This window comes from Vigna angularis, chromosome 9, assembly GCF_016808095.1.
Source record: "Vigna angularis cultivar LongXiaoDou No.4 chromosome 9, ASM1680809v1, whole genome shotgun sequence".
Lineage (NCBI taxonomy): Eukaryota > Viridiplantae > Streptophyta > Magnoliopsida > Fabales > Fabaceae > Vigna > Vigna angularis.
The window spans coordinates 9,673,205-9,682,240 of record NC_068978.1 but is presented as its reverse complement, the minus strand read 5'-3'; the positions used below and the strand labels follow the sequence as shown (position 1 = coordinate 9,682,240).

The following is a 9,036-nucleotide window of genomic DNA, read 5'->3' as shown; positions in this document are numbered from 1 at the left end:
TGACATTCTGGGAAGTTTTCCCGGAAAGTGTGCGAGTGAGGACAAAGCACACTGGAAAGCCTGGTGGTGATCTGTGGGGGCAGTCGATGGTCCCTGCGAGTTGCCGGGACGTTAAAGATGGTATCAGAGCCTAGCCTCTCCCAGTACGGTGTGGTTCGAGGACGAACCAGAGCAAAAGCTGGTGGGCATGTGACACCCGGGCATGGAGACGAGGGCGGGGAGTGACGCCGGTGCAAAAAGCATGGTGCAGGGGGCACAGACAAGGAGCGGCTCCTGGCAGCTTCGGGTGGAAGGGGTACATGGACGAATCGAACATACACCGGAATGAGAGGGATCTGGAGACTGTATAGGTATGGGACTATACGGTTGAAGGATAGCTTAAAGGAATTGATTTGACTACTCATATCACCAAAATGCATTTGCTTTTCGGTAGCCTGACTCATAAGAACTCCATAGTTAAGCGTGTGCTTTGACTTTTTATCTTCGCATCCATCTCATACTAGACGTATAATAGGGATGCCAATACAATATCGTTTCAATAGATTGCAACGATACCTCATTGAAGCAAGGTCATCATGAACTATTACAAATATATTTGTATGTTATTATGTTGGCACTTTTTTTTAGATCATGTAATATTATAACTTCGTTTAATTATATGTTTGTTTAAAATTAATCAATCTCACTTCCGTAACAAATAAATTGATACTACTTGGTAGTAAATTATATTACAAACAAATACTACATTTAAAAATAAATTCATTTTACTACATTATAATTTTTAAAAATTAATTTTAAAAATTATTTATAATTTTGATCTCTTTATAAACATTTTTACAATTAAATATAACATTAATAAATAACATTTTATATTACTTTAATAACTAGGGGCATTTTGGTAATCTTTAATTTCTACCAATTAAACTAATTTTTTAAATCTGTCACATCAATCAAATTTTACACTAATTCTCACAAACTTTACTTCCAAATCCACTCTTAATTACCCACAAATCCACTCAAAAAAACAACAAAAAAATTACCTTCAAATTCATTCAAATCATCTCCCCCAAATCACTACAAAAGAACAAAGTATAAGAAAAATGCACCCAAGGATTCCACACTTACTTTTTCTCCCTGCAGCTTTATCATCAAGAAAAGTGCACCAATTAAGGATAAATCTTGAATAAATATTGAATAACATATGCATCTCAGGTGCGTCATTAGTCCAGTACTTTGTTCCTGAATAAATCTTTTGAATAATATAATATTGAATTAAATTATTCAATAATAATAAAATAACTTTAGAATGGTTTTATAGAAAACAATTGGTTTAAACCCTCAGATGGTCCTCGTATTTATATGGGAATCTCAAATGGGTCATCGTTTTTTTTTCGGTCTCAATTGGGTTATAGTTTTTTGTAAAAATGAGCCAATTTTACCCTAACAGTTAAGTGCTCTCAGACGACGTTAAGTTTAGCTGAGCTGTATTTTATATTTTGATGGCGTGGCATTGTTCATTAAAATTGAATGGCTGATGTGTTTTAAAATTGTTCACATCACACCTCAAATCAACTTCTTCTTCTTCTGTCTCACCACTTTCTCTCTCTCCTATCTCTTCCAATGCTCAAAAGCTGCAATCTTTCTTTGTTTTTTCCTCTTCTACTTCATCTTCCAACTTTTCCAGTCCTTCTCCATCTTCTACTTCATCTACAATTCTCAATTCTTATGGAAAATGATATTTGAACAACCTGTTTTGACAACATTTAGACACTGAACAACGTGGAATTTTTTTTTAAATGAAAGAATGACGTGGCAATGAGAGAATTGGGGGCAGATTCAAAATGTAGGGTTATTTCAAAATTTTGAGATTGAAATGTTTTCACAGAGAGAAGTTGGAGAACATTTCATGGAGCACCTTCGAACCTTCGAACCAGCCACCACAACTCTCGTCGGATACCCGCCGCCCCTAGACGTTGCCGTTTTCCCTCCATCTAGTGCCGCCGCAGTGTCGCTGGTGTCCGTCGTCTTCCACCCATCTAGGCAGTTCGGATTGCGGGTCGCCGCAGCTCCGGCATTGGCAGACGAACCGAAGACGGCATCCTCTTCCCTCCGGCCCAGCCAACCAAGGGCGCGTTTTGAGTATCGATTCCTCCCACCCGCTTCCTTCCATGTGCTAGACCCTTGCTGTAGCCACCGGAGCATCGCCGGAGTGTCGCCAGACCCTTTCAAGGTATGGTTTAGTGTGGGTTGAAGTTGTGTAGAAGATTTAGTGGTTGATGGCGTTTTTGGGTGGAAAGTATGAAGTTTTTTTCTAATTTTTTTTACATCATGGTGCAGAAACTGCAGTGGTAGCAAAGACAAAATAAGTGAGGACTTCAGGCAAATATTTTGCACAACCAGGTCAACTACGTTGCAGGTACAACACTTGCACACTCCAAGCCAACCAAACTTTTAAGTTTTTAATGCTTATTTCTGCAAATAAAAAAATTTATTGTTTCATTTATATGTTAAATAACATTATTTGTATTTTGGACTTTGTTTGATGTTAGTATGATTGTGGAGTTATTGTTTTGAGATTTATGGAGTTGTGGGATGTCGCTGAGGAATACGAAAGCAACACAATGCCCACCTACAGAAATGTAAGGTATAAAATATTCATTTTTGGGAGCTTTGAGAGAAGATGTTGCATTTTATTGATATATTGTGCATTTATCTCTTTGCAGGAGGAACTGCAATAGGTTAGGAAGAAATATGTTTGTGATTGGATGTTGGATGTGGACAATGTGCGGAGGGATGAAGTGTTGCAAGATTTAGGCCTTATGTAGATGTTGAATAGGGATTTTTGCAATGTGATTGATGTTTTGTTTACAACCTTTTGAATATGTATTGATGACGTCTGAATGTACATACTTTTTTGCTAGAAATGTTCAAAGAAATGTATTGGTTACATTTATTGATAATCAAATTTGAAGATGAGAATGATCATTGTGTACGATGTATGTATTGTAGTCCCCATGAAATTTGGATGTCATTATTTAGGAAATCTTGTATGTATAGGGTTCTATGTAGATTAAAAGATGAAAGGTGCAAAATATTTGGCTTAAGTCTCATTGAATGCGTCAACATGAATTGTATGTCCACTAAGTATGAACAAAAGAGTTGTACAAAAACTTGTTAGGCGATTTCGACAAGCGTACCGAATCGTTCAAGTAATAAACCGTGGTAAGATCAGGTATCGTTTTCCCAAGAGACTCGTAATACTAGAAAATTGTGCGATTAACATCTCATCTAGACTCAAGAACAACTCATCATTTAAGAATATGTGCAAAAAGATAAATTCACAAGTAATTACAAGGTTGGACTTTGGTATTGAAGGCACTTGGAAATGGAAAAGACTAGAAATGATATGAAATGACATTGTTAAGGTTAGTTTTCACCAATGCACTCTTGTGTATAACCAATTTCATCTCCTCTCTATCAATTTACCAAAGTCAATCCACTAAAACACTCTAGCCCTAATCCCTTAGGTGAAAGAGCCTAGGTTTTCCTTATTAAACTTCAATCCCTTGGACAATCTAACAAGCAAACCCGCATTAAAGAGCTAGGATCTTAAGGCAACATGTGAATCATCTTCCATCCCTAGAATCAATGACCACAAGGACTCTTGTTTCAGTTCAAGATTTCATCTTACGTCCCCATAATCCATGAAACCCCAAAATCAAGTCATGAACGTCCCCATTACATGCAAGCTTTAAGATCGGAAACAAGAATACTAGCAATTGATAGAAAAGGCATATATATAATCAAATCATTCAACAAATACACAAGAATTCAAAGGCTACATCTATCCCCAACAAGATGGGTTTGGCTCTCCATTTCCATGAAGAGCCTTTAAGCTTACAAAATGGCCATGGAAGAAGATGAAGAACCCAAGAGGAAGAAGGGAGTGTTCCCACGAGCCCTAGCAGCCCTCCAAGCTCTCCTCTGAGTGAGATGCACCTCCAAAAGAACCAAAGACCAATACCCCTTCGCGTTTTAGGGTTAAATAGACACATCAGCAAAAGTCGCGCCCGACGCCCTCTCAATCGCGCCCAGGCGCGAGCCTCTCTAGACAAGCACGCCCGAGCGCCCTCTCAGTCACGCCCGGGCGTGAAACTCTTTGGAAAAATCGCGCCCCGGCGCGGACCATATGGATATGGGCGAGCGTCCACTGATTTCTGGACGAGCGTCCACTTTTCAATGTCGAGCGTCAACTGAGCGCCTCTGGACGAGCGTCCTCTTAGCTCACTGAACGAACGTCCTCTTCTGCATGGCTGGACGAGCGTCCTCTTCTGCCTTCGCTGAACGAGCGTCCGCTCGTGCTTCCATTCTGGACGAGCGTCCACTTATCCTGGGCGAGCGTCCTCTGGTGCGTCCACTACGCGACGCACGTCCGTTCTCTCTGGCGCCGAGCGTTTCTGCATGTGCGACGAGCGTTTCAGCTCTATAATTTGTTGGAGACTCTTCCAAGCTCATTTTTAGCTACAAAATAGGGGATTATAGATGAAATTACATCAAAGTAGCCAAAAACACAATTATTTAGAAAACAAGACAAAAGAAGAGGATTAAACAAGTTATAAGTTAAAAAGAAGTTGATTTTGCTACTAAATTGATGCTTAAATAATGGTAAAAATTAGCATTATGAGTTGTGCACTTTAAAATGAATGTCATTTTCATAGTTAACCTGATGTGCAAAACCTTTGTTTGAAATCTCCACTTATTTTGCCTTTGCTACCAAAGCAGTTTCTACACCATGAGTTTTACAAGTATTGTTTCCTTGGACATGAAATTGTATATAAATGTCATAACAATTGTCTGGACATCACTTTTATGTTCAAATATTGTTAAGGAAAAAATTGAAACTTCAAAATGAATGTCATTTTAATAGTTGATTTGTCTGTGCAAAACTTTTGTCTGAAGTCTCCACTTATTTTTACTTTGCTACCAAAGTTGTTTCTACATCATAAGTTTTACAAATATTGTTTCCTTGGATATGAAATTGTATATAAATGTCAGAATAAAGGTCTCAACATCACTTTTATGTTCAAATATTGTTAAGAAAGAAATTGAAACTTGAAAATGAATATCAGTTTCATAGTTGACCTCGTTGTGCAAAACCTTTGCCTGAAGTCCCCAGTTATTTTGTCTTTGTTACCAAAACTGTTTCTGCACATGAGTTTTACAAATATTATTTTCTTGGACTTGGAATTGTATATAAATGTCATAATAATGGTCTTAACAACACTTTTATGTTTAAATATTTCTAAGGAAGAAATTGAAACTTTAAAATGAATGTCATTGTCATAGTTGATCTCGCTATGCAAAACCTTTTCCTGAAGTGCCCACTTATTTTGCCTTTGTTACCAAAGCTGTTTCTGCACCATGAGTTTTACAAATATTGTTTCCTTTGCACAATTCTTTTGTTCATACTTAATGCACAGTTCATCATTTATTCTACTTCTACATAGAACCTTATACATACAAGATTTCCTAAATAATGACATCCAAATTTTGTGGGGACTGCATTACATACATCGTACACAATGATCATTCTCATCTTCAAATTTGATTATCAATAAATGTAACCAATACATTTCTTTGAACATTTGTAGCAAAACATATGTACATTCAGACCTCATCAATACATATTCAAAAGATTGTAAAAAAAACATCAATCACATTGCAAAAATCCCAATTCAACAACATCTACATAAGGCCTAAATCTTGCAACACTTCATCCCTCCGCACATTGTCCACGTCCAAGATCCAATCACAAACATATTTCTCCTTAACCTCTTGTAGTTCCTCCTGCAAAGAGATAAATGCACAATATATCAATAAAATGCAACATCTTCTCTCAAAGCTCCCAAAAATGAATATTTTTATACCTTACATTTTTGTAGGTGGGCATTGTGTTGCTTTCGTATTCCTCAGCGACATCCCACAACTCCATAAATCTCAAAACAATAACTCCACAATCATACTTACATCAAACAAAGTCCAAAATACAAATAATGTTATTTAACATATAAATGAAACAATAAAATTTTTTATTTGCAGAAATAAGCATTAAAAACTTAAAAGTTTGGTTGGCTTGTAGTGTGCAAGTGTTGTACCTGCAACGTAGTTGACCTGGTTGTGCAAAACATTTGCTTGAAGTCCTCACTTATTTTGTCTTTGCTACCACTGTAGTTTCTGCACCATGAGTTTTACAAAAAATGGTTCCTTGGACATGGAATTGTATATAAATGGCATAATAATTGTGTCAAAAGATCTAAACCAGTAAATGGTAAAAAAAATTAGAAAAAAACTTCATACTTTCCACCAAAAAACGCCATCAACCACTAAATCTTCTACACAACTTCAACTCACACTAAACCATGCCTTGAAAGGGTCCGGGGACACTCCAACAACACTCTGGCGATGCTCCGGCGGCCACCGGAAGGGTCTGGCACGGGGAAGGAAACGGGTGGAAGGAATCGATACTCAAAACGCGCCCTTGGTTGGCTGGGCCGGAGGGAAGACGATGTCGTCTTCGGTTCGTCTGCCAACGCCGGAGCTGTGGCGACCCGCAATCCAAACTGCCTGGCTGGGTGGAAGACAATGGACACCGGCGGCACTGCGGCGGCACTGGATGGAGGGAAAACGGCAACGTCTAGGGGCGGTGGGTATCCGGCGAGAGTTGTGGTGGCTGGTTCGAAGGTGCTCCATGAAATGTTCTCCAACTTCTCTCTCTGAAAACATTTCAATCTCAAATTTTTGAAATAACCCTATATTTTGAATCTGTTCCCAATTCTCTCATTGCCACGTTATTCTTTCATTTAAAAAAAATTTTCCACGTGCACCAGTCACATTTAGACACGCGTCCAGTGTCTAAATGTTGTCAAAACAAGTTGTTGAAATATCATTTTCCAATTCTTATTATCCAATGTAACCACATATTAATCATCTCCAAAATAAACAAACTCATAGATACAATAAACACAAATATACAACTTTACAAAGAAATATAATTCAATTTCATAGTAAAAGCAATTTTCTAAAACAATGTTAGCTTATCTTACCTTGATTTAGACTCTTACGGCTCTCAAGGTTCTCCCTCCACACCCAACTCATATTAGTGACTCTATCTACACAAAAGAATATCAGATAAATGATGTTAACCTACCACTAGGATCACACACACATAATCAAATTGAGAAGAATTTAGCTACATGTAACACACTATGCTCAATGCAAAGAACAAAACATATTGGACTCTAGAAAGGGGTCAAAATAGAACTTAATCTAATTGCAAATTCTAATAAGATGAATTTACATATTACTTTATCATTAGGTCAAATATGGTCTCTTATCGAAGAATAGATGACGAATGGGTGAGAATATTTAAAGAGAACTTAAAGAAGATTGAGAGAAAGAATTTAAAAAAAAAATAGTAAGATTTTATAAAAGAAATATACCTTAGTAAAATTTATTCATATTTAAATTTTTTATTAATATAAAATATTCAAATATCATTTTATTAAGCCTTCTACAATTTAAAAATCCTTTTTTTTTTTCAAAATCCTCACAATTTACATGGTATAGTTTCAATTATTATATTTTTCATATTGTATTATTAATCTTATTCAATATAAAAGTATTTTCAACTTAAAAAAGTAACACAATTTGTTTAATTCTTAAAATATTTTTAAATATAATAAATTTTACCTTGTTAGAAAAGAATAAAATACAAATTTAATAACTATTCTAAAGTATATAAAAAAGTATAAATGACTGGATAATTCGTTTAATTTTTAAAATATAATAAACTGTACCTTGTCAAGGATAAAATACAAATTTAATAAATATTCTAAAATTAAAAAATATAATAAATGAAAAGATAATATTTAAAAAAAATATTTGAAGTAGCACATTAACAAACACAATAATAAACCACTGAACAAATTATTCACCAAGGGTTAAATAATTTTTCAACAAATTAAAAACTATAAATTAACTGAAATAGCTTGTAAAAACACTCTCAATGTTTATATATTGATGAGTTTTAAACAAACTTTTCCATAAATATTATTGAAAAAATACAAAAAATATATCATTTTTATTAGTTAAAATCAATTAACATATAAATTAAAAATAAAAATTGAAAAGTTTATAGAGAAAATTGCTACAAATTAGTTTATATGAATTAATTTTAATTTATGAAAAAATATATATTTATTCTTCTTAACCAATCCTGTTTGCACTGTAATGAAAAATAGATCTTCTTACGCTATGTCTAATTAAGGATAACTACTTTAAAAAAATCATCATAGTGAGTTAATGAATAAGACAAATTTGAGTTTGACCAAAATTGATAGAGATTTCATACCCTAATAGTTAATATACAGACAGCAATAATTGATTTACAAATCACATAATTCCCTAGTTTTTTTTTATACTAACAAAAGTATTAAATAAAAAGTAAAATATTTAATAACTTGAAATAAATAAAAAAATTACACTACAAAAAAATAATTAAATAAAAATAAAAAATTTAAAGATAAAAAGTAATTAATCAATATGTTGTCTAATTTAAATACCATTTTATAAATTAAAAATTATTGATATCTAAAATAATTTCTATTATGGATAAAAAATTATAATTAGTTTGTGAATTAAAGTTTAAATTGTTCTTTAACATTAGTTATTAAGGTTTTAATTACTTTCTAATTAAAAACTAGAGACAAATTTAGAATCAATAATAATAGTAAGTAACTAAAACCTTAGTAGTGAATATTAGAAATTAATTTAACCTCTAATTCACAAATCAAATATACTTTTTTTATTCATAATAGAGACTAATTTAGATATTAATAAATTTTAGTTGATAAAATGATATTTAATAGTAACTAATTATTTTTTACTCTAAAATTGGTTACTATTTAATGATTTTTACATTGGTATTTTATTCATACCATAGAAAATGATATTAAGATGATTTAGAATCTTTTAAAA

General features: G+C 33.9%; 1 long non-coding RNA gene across 2 annotated transcripts; it reads left to right on the top strand.

Annotated features, from left to right (window-relative positions):
- Positions 1 to 2,169: 2,169 nt before the first annotated feature.
- On the top strand, positions 2,170 to 2,979 carry LOC128194093 (uncharacterized). 2 transcript variants are annotated; one of them, XR_008245403.1, is made up of 4 exons: positions 2,170 to 2,230; positions 2,338 to 2,416; positions 2,550 to 2,639; positions 2,724 to 2,979. It is a non-coding gene; the product is annotated as an uncharacterized LOC128194093 (long non-coding RNA). The 2 variants fall into 2 exon arrangements; XR_008245402.1 differs by having other exon boundaries at positions 2,550 to 2,644.
- Positions 2,980 to 9,036: the final 6,057 nt, after the last annotated feature.